Below are 12,112 nucleotides of genomic sequence, written 5' to 3' on the forward strand. Positions count from 1 at the left end.
TAGGTATTATTTTAACATATTGTTTAGCTAAGGGACTATTCCTCATTTTCTTAATGTAGAAAGTTCCAAGGTATGGGGACACATTTTCTCATCTAATAATTAGGAAATCTTTACATGTACAAAAATATTTTGAAAATCTCTAGTAATTTCAGTAAAAATACTCTAAGATGTATTCTATTTAAATGAAAAGGGGATTAAAATTACATAAATATTTATGGAAAGCTTTACTATGTTCTATGCATCTAGTGATTTTTTTATAATAACAGGCAAAGAAAATGCATACACATATTGCTTTTCATGTTCTATATAAATGCATCTTTGATTTAGAGTATCTTTCATATATTAAACTTCAAGTACTTATCAGTTACTTTTTTTAGTGGAAAAAAATTGAGGCATCTATGAGTAGGAGAAGAAAAAAAGGAAAGAAATAAAAACAAGGAAGAAGAGATACAGGAAATTGAAAACTCCCAGTTATTCAGATAAATTATAATAAAAGTGATACATGACCAAATACCTTTATCAAACTTCGGGCAATCAGAAAACAAAAAGGCAATAAGGCCAACAAAACACCATGAAGCAAACACATATGAAATGTTATACACAGGTACAAAAATAATGCAGGACTTATGTCCCCTATCTATAAATAACAAAACATGAGTATTATTATATTTTTAATTAAAACAATTTTTAACACATTCATTTTTGAGAGACATAGAGTGCGAGTGGGGGAGAGGCATAGAGAGAGGGAGTCACAGTATCTGAAGCAGGCTCCAGGCTCATAGATATCAACACATAGCGTGAAGTGGGGTTCGAACCCATAAACTGTGAGGTCATGAACTGAGCCAAAGTCAGATGCCCAACTGAGTAAGCTATCCAGGCACCCTGACATAAGTATTATTGATAAACATTTTAGGTTTCAATTTTTAACCTCAAGATATTTTTTGTACAATACAATTTTGTTTAACAATATAGATAAAATAAATACAATATATGGGAGTTAAAAAAAAAAACAAACCTTATTTGCTCTTTCACAAAAAATTGAAAAATTTTATGTTGCTCATTGCTGAAAAAACCTGACTATTTCAAGAACTGGATAAAAATAAGTAAGCCACAGAGATAAAAAGTACAGCATAGGGAATATACACAATATTGTGATAATATTGTAAGCTAACAGATGGCGACTACACTTAATTTGGTGAGCATTGAGTAACATACACAATTGTTGAATCACTATATTGTACGCCTCAAACTAATATAAGTGTATGCTAACTGGAAATAAATTAAAACTTAAAAAAAAAAAGAAACAATAGGTCAAGTGTATGAGTGCTAGCAATTCATCATACTACCACTAAGTGAAATAAAATAAAACTTTTGGAAAATGTGACTTGCAAAATAAAAATGACGAGGTTAGCAATGTGCATCTTATGATAATTTATAACCATTGCTTAGACTATAATATTCAATTAAAATAAAGTCTTCTAAGAAAAATAATATAATGTAAATGAGGTAAGCAGGAAAATTGTGTCTTTATATGGTGACATATTTTACACACTCATTATACAAAAAGTACTAGAATAATGTATGAGTTATGGGTTTCTCTTCATAGCGGAATTATAAATCAAGGTTGTTTTCTTTTTTGTACTTTTCACATTTCCATAACAAGTATTTTGCTTACACTAAAACATCCAGTAAAAGTAATTGTAAAAGACAGGAACAATGAAATCTGGGCTGGAATTAGGCACTTGAATAGCTTGAATAAAAGATTGAGAACGGTGCATTTTATTTGACACTATGCAGAGAGTAATTCTATGTTTCTTCAGAAAAGGAAGATTACTTGATCAAAGATGTAATTTAAGAAGAAAAATCTGTCTGCAGCATAAGAAAGTGTAGTTTTGAACCATGGAAAATATTTGAGACAATGTGAACAATCCAGGTAAAACTGACTAAAAGGCTTGGAGTGTGCCAGTAGTGATAGAAATAAGAGGTTGAGGTACAAGGTGGGTAGGGAAGTAGAATTGTCAGAAATAGACACTTGATTATATAAAGGTTAGAAGGTGAGTGGGAGGTCAAACCTGACTTCAAGGTTTTTATTCCAGTGACAGAAAGGATGGCGATGTTATTAACAAAGATCAGGATTAGGAGAGAAGACATGAAGATGAAAGAAGAGATGAAATACTTAAAATGTAACAATATAATCTGTCACCAGGTCTATCTTGCTATTGTATAAAATGAAATCTGAAGCCTGTTAATACAGAGTAAATGAATTTTTTAAAAATTGTTTTGACAGTTTTGGGGGAAAGTAGAAATAATTACCGAGGTTTGTGACAAGTTCCAGAAATCTGAAATTCTAAGAGTATGTTTCATAACCAAATGAACCATCTATCGTGTTTCCTACCGTGTCATATTAAAAAAAAAAAAAAAAAAAGAATTCCACATTTTTTTTTCTTCTCACTAGGAGCAGACGTTAGAAGCGACAGCATGGCCTGTGCTCACAGGTAGAGATGTTATAAAAGTGCTGCTTTCACTAGAGAGTAAACAGTTTAGGAATTCAGTGCCAGCTGTGTTAGTGTATGTCTTAGTTATAAAGTCACCATTTTAAAACTTAAAAAAATCCCTCACCATTTGTATAAAATACCTCATAATATAAATTCTGAAAGGATTGCAGTGCAAAAGGCATCGTCATTATCATCATCATCAAGAATTTTTCATTAAATACATTCATACATTTCATTGCCCCAAGTATTTTGCAAACTAGCTGACCTGAACACCTAAGATTTGTACATGCATAGCCTAACACAAATAATATTTTAAACTTTATTCTTTTCAAAAAAAGATAATAATTCAAATATGTTGGAATTTGGTGAGAGTTAAGCATACGTTTGGAATGGATCTTGAAAAACTAGCCAGGGAAAAATGGACAGACTCAGTAAAAAAAGATGAGTCAGTTACATTTTTAATAAACTTGGCAATGATCCTAGGAAAAGGAAGAATTTTAGAGACAGTTACATTATCTAATGTTTAGCAGCATTGCTAGGAGTTGACCTCCAATTAATATTTATAATGAGAGTTAATACACAAGCTATTTATTCTCACTGACTTAAAAGCCCATTCAGAAATGAGAAGGGTATTGAGATACTGTATTTTAATATGTAAGTGAACTTGAAAAGTCAGAAAAACAATAAAAACTTTTTAATAAGAGTTTTATTTGTGGTTCATTGTGAAATCAGAGTAAAAACTTAATAAAAAATAAAGCACTTTACTTTAAATAAGCACTTACTCTTACTTTAAAATAAGAAAGGCACACGTTACCCTGTAGAATTAGAACACATTCACCTACTCTCTTTCTCTGAATATAACTAAAGTGTAATACAATGGCAATTGGTGATCATAAAAAATAACCTGAGTGTCTAGATGAACTGAAGAGATGAGTGATTTATATTCTGTATATTAGTGCATACAATTTGCTCTAAAGCCATGAAAAATAATCATTTTAACATTGTATATGTGAACACATACTTGAATTCTGAATTCCTCAGCATTAAAGGTAGAGTGCTGGACAGAATTTTTATTCTTATTAACCTTCTCCTTTTTAAACAAATGTTTATTTATTTATTTTGAGAGAGAGAGAGAGAGAGAGAGAACATGCATGTGAGACAGGGAGGAGCAGAGAGAGAGAGAGAGAGAGAGAGAGAGAGAGAGAGAATCCCAAGCAGGCTCTGCACTATCAGTGCAGAGACAGACACAGGGGCTGGATCTCACCAACTGTGAGATCATGAGCTGAGCCAAAATTAAGAGTCAGATGCTTAGCCTACTGAGCCACTCATGTGCCCCTCAACCTTCTTCTGTTAACAAGACATTTAAAATATGTGAGTTTTGGCCAATAATTTTGACTTTTTTTCCACCAGTAAGAAAAGTTAAATTTAAATAACATCTAAAGTTTCAATTATTTCCTCATTATATGGTTAGTGAGAAGGATTCCATCATGTTTTATTCCTATAATTCCAATAACTAGAGCAAAAGTCCATCCTAGGTACCTCTAGGGGTTTATACTGATTAAATGTGTGCTACAAAATATTTCATTCATAGTTTTATATTTCTTATCTTGAGAAAATTTACTACATCAATGCCACTTTATTTATTCCTCCCTCTAGTTTTATAACAAGGGATACAATTTTAAGGAAAGATTATTACATCATTGGTAGCTGTCTTTTAGTATCCCTCTTTTATCCCTACTGTGGGAAAAAAAAATTTTTGTTTCAAAAAAAAGATTAGAAAAAATATTTCAAAATTAATGTTTATGGCATAGTTCTCACAGTCACACACATATTTCACAAATTAATCAAATTTCCCAACATTTTATGTATGTTGACAATTACATAATCATAGATACTTTCCAAAATTTCTCTGAAACTAAAATTTTTCATGGAAGTACTTGAAAAAAGGAGGAAACAAGCTAAAAACTGGCTAATCACCAAAACCAAAACGAAACAAAAAATAAACAAGAAAAATAACACATGCAAAGCATAAAATAAAATGCAAAGAAAAACTGTGCAAAGAGCCAACCCGGCATCAATGCTTTGCATGTGAAGGGTGGGGTGGGGGGTGGTTCCTACCAGGTGCACAGCAGGCAAAGTATGGGGGTGACAGGCCCTCCATATGCCTGGCTGGCCTCAGAGTAAATTTGGAGAGGTAGGACGCTCAGATCTTGGACTTTGGCTATGGCTATGTAACCGTGGGTTGGCACAGAACCTACAAAAACACCTAAATTCAATGTCTAAACTTAAAACTCTTTGGGGTAACCTGTGTGGACCTGAGAGTCCTCCCCATATATTTTGTGGTAGCCAAGACCATTTCTACATGATCTGGGGATAGAAATAAAACCCCACTGGTAACTGGGAGGAAATTTTACACTATTTACACTTAATTTGGTATTTAGAATTAGATGTAATTTTGTTTTTGGAAATACTAGACAGCATTTCTTGCGTGTATAAGAATGTGAAGCTACACTCCTCCTTACCATTTGAGGATTCGAATGGTACTAGGGTTAAATTTCCTTCTATGAACAATATGCATTATGAATAAACTAAAATTTTAATTGCAATGAATCCCCCAAGTCACTTTACACAATAATGACCCAACTGACTTTACTAGAATTGGTAGTGCACTTCCAAATAGCTGCACACCAGATTGTTTGTTCAATAAACAGTTTTTGTTTTTGTTCCCATGAGACGGTCAGTGAACACAGCACAGCCTGTCTCAAGAAGTAGAGAGCCACGTGTATGAATCTGACAGTGATCTGTAGCCACTGGAGAACCTGTAATGCCCACCTCTGAGCCAGGACTTGACAACCACGGTTGGCCCGCTTGGCATCTGCAGCTGTTGTTACCATCCTGTCCCACAATGCAATATCTTGATTACTTAGAACTACTCGAATGGCCTAATGTGTTTGGTTTAAAAGACAAATTAAAAGAGGAAAAAAGAAAAAAAAGCAACTCATCATTGACAGCTATATCATAGGTTCTTTTACTACTGCAAAATAATAAAATAAATAAAAAGATAAATAGACACAGTGCACATTTACATGTCATTTCATTTCCCTATCCTGTAATATAATAAAATATGTAGAAAGGTTTGGTTTATCTTTGCCCCTCCCCTGTACAGGGAGCTAAATGTCCTGAAACAATCCATAGAAGGTAACATTTGTGGAGATAGTTCAAATACCTACGTGGTGATGTTTCCTCGTGAAGTCAAAAATTCTGGGTAGAGAAATGCTTTTACTCTATTTCACAGTTTATGCCAGGGTTTCTTCAAGAGCCAGTTTTGAGAATGGCATCCTGTGTAGGTCTGTGGCCATGCCTAGGAATCTCCAAACCAAAGAGCTCTATTGTTTCATTGATGCCAGAGGAAGGGGAGCCTGCAGTATATAATGATTAACCTCCAAATCTTTATCAGAGAGGCTAACTCTTTTTTCTAAATTTAGAAGAAAAAAAAATGCAAGTTGCACTGGAAAAGGGGTTTTGGTACCCAGATTTAGTTTACATTGTACCCAATTTTTAATAAAAGGATACTATTTTCCCAAGAAACATTTATATATTAATGCAGATATTTAATTCTATATTCACTTTAAATTTCAATTTCAAATACAGGGTAGGTTAACAATCATATTTCATCTTTTTTAACATTTGGAGTGCTGTAGGTAGACCTTAATTTTTTTATGCAGTCATTTCTTTTCAAACACATACTGAGCATAGCTCTGTGTTCCAGACAATTTTTAAGCATCAGAGAGAATCGAATGACCCCCAAATTCCATAGAACCTAGTTGAAAGAAACAGGACATATTGCAAACAAAAATATATATTTTTAATTAACTAAGTACTAATAAATTAGCAGGGCATGGGCTAAGTTTTAAATATTTGGCAATTATTAGATTTTATGTTCTAATGAGATATAAATGTTTAAAAGTATTCATTTATTATTCACAGCAATCACAAGAAGAAGTTATTATAACAGATTAAAAATGAAGATTCGTAGAAGCTAACTATATATATATATATATATATATATATATATATATATGTATATTTTATTTTAGAGAGAGCACGTGCAAGCAAGCAGGGGAGGGGCAGAGAGAGAGAGAGAGAGAGAGAGAAAGAGAGAGAGAGAAAGAGAGAAAATACCAAGAAGGTTCCATGCTGTCAGTGCAGAGCCCAGTGTGGGGCTTAATCTCAAGGACCATGAGTTCATGACCTGAGCCGAACCAAGAGTCCTATGCTCAACTGACTGAGCTACCCAGGTACCCCAGAAGTTAACTAATATTACACATGGTCATACAAATAGTAAGTGGCAGAACAGGGATTCAAAATATTATATGAATAGTATGAGCAGAATACGGTGAAAGCTAAGAAGAAGGCAAATGAGAGACAGCTGGCTGCTCTGGGAGGTCATTGAAGGCTTCAGTGTAAATGTATCTTTGGTTGAAAAAGATGAGAGACCTAATCAAAAATCTGAAATCAAATAAACCCTGGCTCAAGCTTTTACACACCTGTGAGCTACCCTGACAATTTACACTCACAGCTTTTGTTTTCTATCAAGTTGAGACATGAATACTAACTATTTCAGAGGTTATTTTGTGTGTGTGAAGAACAAAGTGATATAAAACCTTTAGCAGGGTTCCAGGCTTAATGAATTAATCTAAAAAAATAATTACTATAAATGATGAAAAAGAGACTGTAAGAGAGATGAAATGGAAAATGTATCAGAAAGATAATGATTACCTGCAAGGAGTGGGTGGAAAAGAGTAGAAAGAAGAAAATAATGAGAATAAGTAAGAGGGAGAGGAGGCAATGAAATTTCACTGAATATAGCCTTTGTGTATCTCTGACTCTCAACCCAGAATTAAAACCTACCAGCATGTGCTGAGAAACCCAAAACAGAATACAAGAGTAAAAAGTTAACCTAACTGAACTACAAATCAATAATATAACTCTACTAAAGGGAATAGGAAGACAACATATAACCTAAGAAACTTTTAAAGGTAAAGAACCTATAAATAAATACTGTAATCGATATAATAGAATTATTAAAATAGACATCGAGGGAATGAATAAGTATTTCTGAAATTATTTATATACTAGCATTAAGTGAATATATAGATACAGATACTAAGAGCTGATTACCTGTCTAAAACAGAAGTTGTAAATAAGAAAAGGAAAAAGCTCAAATGATGGAATTTGAAGTGTCCGTATAAATGCATGGCAACACATTAGATAGATAGCTGATTGATAGATTAAATATAGATACAGATATTTAATTTGTGCTCATTGTTATTGGGGTATTATTAATACCAAGCCTTGTTGGTGGACAGAGCTAGGAAATATATGTATGTATACTAACCCATGCATACACACAACTAGTGCTAAAACCATTTTTTTCTTCTAAATGACACTTTTACATTAAAAGACAAAACACAAACAAAAATAAAAACTAAGGTTCCATATTGAAATAAATGGTTGAGTCCAGGGTTGGAGCAAGAGAAATACAAGATAGGCGTAAAACATCTTGGGGTACCAGGAAGTAAGAACGTTCTCATAAGAGGATGGACGCCTGACAAAAAGACAAGGGAATCCGCCTAAAGTAGAACCTAATGGCCAAACAATTGGAACAATAAAATAATGATAGTGTTGGATTACAATCCATGCAATTCAATATCCATGAGTTCATACTAATATAAATAAATATTTAATTAATAAATAAACAGGGGAGAAAGAAGAGTACCTTTTCTGAGAAGAATTCCACTTTAAAATTTCAATCTTTTTAAATGTTTATTTCTTATTGAGAAAGAGAAAGAGAGCAAGCAGAGGAGGCACAGAGATAAGGGGAGACACAGAATCTGAAGCAGGCTCCAGGCTCTGAGCTGTCAGCACAGAGCCTGACGCCGCTCCAATTCCCTAACCGTGCGATGATGACCTGAGCTGAAGTCAGACGCTTAACTGACTGAGCCACCCAGGCGCCCCAGCAATTTAAAATTTTGAAAGGAAAGAGAAAAAGAGGAAGCCAACATTAGGCAAACACCACAGCAACAATTGTTAAAGACAAGGCTGGAAAGGGTTGTTAAAATTAGTAGGTGGAAGTTTGAGGAGAAACAGGATATTTGCTTAGTCTCAAAGTATCTACCCCAAGATATGTATTAAATATAGTAACCTTAAGAAGGATAAACCTGGCAGATACCAACTTAAGCAAGTGATTGAGGCTAACATCATCAGTCTTAAAATATTTTGACATCATGTAGTTTCTGACCTAAGCCATTAAAAACAGCATAATATCAGTTATGTAGTATTCTTTCCCAAAAAGCACAATCTTATTTTAAACATGAGACAACCATCAATCAAAATCAAATTAGGAAAGGTTTTCCAAATAACTAGCATGTATTTTTCAAAAGTGTCAAGGTCATGAAAAAAAAGTAAACTGGCAACTATAGAAATAAATTAATTAAATAAAACTAAGAATAAATAATAAGTAAATGAAAGATGGGAGTCTATAACAGGAAAAAAAGGACATTAGTGGAAAGGCTGATAAAATTTGAATAAAATTTTATCTTAGTAGTATAGTGACAATGTTAATTCGCTGGTAGTGATGACTGTACTATGGTAATATAAAATGTTAACAGTAGGGAAAGTTTGGTGAAGGGGTTACGGGAAATCTCTATATTTCTTGCAACTTTTCTGTAAGTCTAAAACTATATAAAAATAACAAATTTCATAAAAATTCACTCAGGAGATTTTGTTATGAGCAGTGCTTAGGTTTCTTTGCTCTATGTGTCAGAGTGGAACAGTGTAAGATTGAAGGAGTAGTCAAGAATCTCATCACGAGGACTCCTATAAGTTATGCCAAGCCATATAAAATAGATTTCAGGTGAAGGGAATGACAGTATCATTTTTACATTTGAGGGAGAGTTTTCTCACAACCTGCACAGAGGAGCCTGGCAGATTGCAAGAGTTGAGGAGATGGAGCTAAAAGCTCCAGGAGATGCAAGCTGTTAAAGTTCCCGGTACAAGTACTACAGAGAAGAAATCTTCACGCAAAGAAAACCCCAGAGAGCTACAGAATGCCCCTCAAATGGTCAGCAGAAAACGCGTCAGGGTAGACATATGAGAAAATTACCTGGCACTAGGTAGAGAACTATCCGAATGAATTAGACCATAAAGTGTCTGGTGCTCTCTAGGGCCAGGAATAGCATATGTTCCCACCAGTAAGATGGAAAATTCATAATTCATGAGGCAATACATAGACAACTCAGGAAAGTCTTATTTCATTGATGGTAAATAATTAGCTGCCTGGGAACTGCTCTGCAGCTACCTAACCAATAATAAAATTAAGACCTGAAAGGAACAAGCTATGTCTAAGTAACTTAACTGAATTCCAGAACAAAGATCTAGAACATTTATAGAAATATGAAAATACAATGATTTAAAATTTATTGGGGCATCTAGGTGGATCACTTGGTTAAGCATCCTACTCTTGATTTTGGCTCAGGTCATGATCTCATGGTTCGTGAGATCTAGCCCCTTGTCAGGCTCTGCACTGACAGCATGGAGCCTGCTTAGGATTCTCTCTCTCTCCCTTTCTCTCTTCCTCTCCCCTGCTCATGTTCTCTCTCTCCCTCCCTCTCTCTCTCTCTCTCTCTCAAAGATAAATAAATAAACACTAAATTATTTTAAATAATATAAAATTTACAATATCTGGAACATAATTAAAAAATTAACAGACATGCAAATAGGTAATGAAATATTCTTCATAATAAGGAAAAAAAATCAGTTAAGTAAAAGTACACTAGAGGTGACACCATGATTAGAATTAAAGGAAAAGTACTTTAAAACAATTATTACAATTTTACTTCTTATTTTTTTAATTTTTTTTTAACGTTTATTTATTTTTGAGACAGAGAGAGACAGAGCATGAACGGGGGAGGGTCAGAGAGAGGGAGACACAGAATCTGAAACAGGCTCCAGGCTCTGAGCTGTCAGCACAGAGCCCGACGCGGGGCTTGAACTCACGGACCGCGAGATCATGACCTGAGCCAAAGTCGGCGGCTTAACCGACTGAGCCACCCAGGCGCCCCTACAATTTTACTTCTTATTTTCTAAAAGTAGAGAATGAAAATATATAAAAAGTCCTCAAATTAAACTTCAATAATAAATTAAAAATATCAAAATAATACGTAAGAATAAGTGGAGAGACAATATTGCATAATATGTAGGAAGACTCAGTATATTTAAGATGTCAGTCCTTCACACATTGATCTGTAGATTTAATACAATTCCAATAAGGATTCTCATAGCATTTTTTTTGTAGAAATTGACAAGCTGATTCTAAAATTTATATTAAAAATTTTCTTAAATAAAATTTATATGAAAATTTGAAATGCTGAGACTATTCAAAACAACCTTGAAAATAAGACCAAATTTGCAGGATTACTGTTTCAAAACACATTATAAAGCTACTGTAATCAAGACCATGTGATATTCTCATAAAGATAGATTAAACAGATGAGTGGAATATAAAATAAAGAAACAGATTGACATATATAAGGGCAACTCATTTTTATTTTTTTATTTTATTTTACTTTTCAGTTTGTGCTTTATTGACATCGATGCTCATGTCTTGACAGCATACTTGCTGCTGCTTCTTGGTCTTCAGGTTCTCCTACTGCTTGTTAAGTTGGTGGACCATGGCATGTGTCTTCTTGGGCCACATATCCAAAAGCTTGTACTTTTTACTCTTGTAGAATTTCCTGAGCTTCTCTTTCTGAGTTTGCTTGATGATGGTAAGAACACAGGCAAAGGATTTGCAAACAACTCAGGTCTTGGAGAACTTGGAAGCCCTGGCACCCGTCACTTTGGTGATGCACAGCTGGGGCAGCTCAACTCTGCTTTCTTCTTTTTTAATGTTTATTTTATTTTTAGGAGAAAGAGAGAGAGAGAGAGAGAGAGCAGGGTAGGGACAGAGGGAGAGGGAGACAGAGGATCTGAGGAGGGCTCTGTACTGACAGCAGGAAGCCAAAGTGGGGAATCGAACTGATGGACCACGAGATCACGACCTGAGCCAATGCTTAACTGACTGAGCCACCCAGGCATACCTGCCACAGCTCCACTTTCAGGTCCTCCAGCTGTTTCAGCAGTTCTTCCTTCTTGCTGAGAAGGTCTCCAGCCTTAATCTTGGCCAGGTCTGCACGATCTGTTGCCACTACCACCAAGGGAAAGAGACCAAGGGAAAGGCCAACTCATTCTTTAATAAAGGTTCAAAGGCATGGCATTGGAGAAAGAATAGTCTTTTCAGTAAATTTTCCTGAAACAATTGGATGTCTGTATGAAAAAAAATGATACATACCTTGGACGGTAAGCAGATGTTCACTCAAAAGGATCATAACCCTATGCAAAACAGTGAGAAAAAAATAGAATGAAATCTTTGTTACCTTGGGCTTAGCAACAAAAATTTCTTAGATACACCACCAAAAGCACAATCCATTAAAAAAATTGTTAAATAGAACATCTTCAAAATTAAAAAAAAAATCCTGCTCTTGAAATATCACACTTATGAAAAAGAAAAGATGAGT

At 34.4% G+C, this 12,112-nt stretch overlaps 1 long non-coding RNA gene across 1 annotated transcript; it reads right to left on the reverse strand.

Annotated features, from left to right (window-relative positions):
• Window positions 1-11,084: 11,084 nt before the first annotated feature.
• LOC131513484 (uncharacterized) lies at window positions 11,085-11,741 on the reverse strand. Its single transcript, XR_009262604.1, has 2 exons — window positions 11,636-11,741; window positions 11,085-11,313 (listed from the first exon to the last, which is right to left on the reverse strand). It is a non-coding gene; the product is annotated as an uncharacterized LOC131513484 (long non-coding RNA).
• Between the last annotated feature and the right edge of the window lie 371 nt (window positions 11,742-12,112).

The sequence above is a fragment of the Neofelis nebulosa genome, chromosome 6 (assembly GCF_028018385.1).
Source record: "Neofelis nebulosa isolate mNeoNeb1 chromosome 6, mNeoNeb1.pri, whole genome shotgun sequence".
NCBI classification, from domain to species: Eukaryota; Metazoa; Chordata; class Mammalia; order Carnivora; family Felidae; genus Neofelis; species Neofelis nebulosa.